Below are 512 nucleotides of genomic sequence, written 5' to 3'. Positions count from 1 at the left end.
GTGGGGGGGGCGGGGGGGAGCACGTAGACCTTTGGGATTTTGGGGAGGGGGCGCGGGGGTTGTGTGTGGAACTGGAGAGGGTTAACAGAACCAGTGTGATACGCGTTCCCCCACCACACTCGGAGCATGTCACTGCCGCCGAGCCAGCGCCGTGCTGGGACGCCGAGACGGCAAACGCAGCAGCCTGCATGCAAACGCTGTCTTCTCCCACTGACTGGCTGGGGAACCGTGTGGGGGGGGAGGGGGGGGGGGGGGGGGGGGCAGTTGTGTAACGAACGCGTTTGCAGAATAAACTCCCAATTGCAAGAAACGGGTCCCCACCCCAGGCCGTGGGCTTGTCACTTATAGAAATTAGACAGCTGTTAGGATTCCTGTTTCTTAACCGCGCTTTGATTTTTAGGGCTTCAGCCCTGTTTTTTTTTTTCCCTATAGGGTCTAGAGTGCTTGTGTTGAGTAAAAGGGAGAAGCCCCAACGTTCAAAGCTGCTAAATGTTCTCTTTGCCATAAAGATT

Source organism: Cariama cristata, unplaced genomic scaffold (assembly GCF_000690535.1).
Source record: "Cariama cristata isolate BGI_N322 unplaced genomic scaffold, ASM69053v1 scaffold21722, whole genome shotgun sequence".
Lineage (NCBI taxonomy): Eukaryota > Metazoa > Chordata > Aves > Cariamiformes > Cariamidae > Cariama > Cariama cristata.
The sequence above is the reverse complement of the archived record's forward strand: the minus strand, read 5'-3'. Positions refer to the sequence as shown.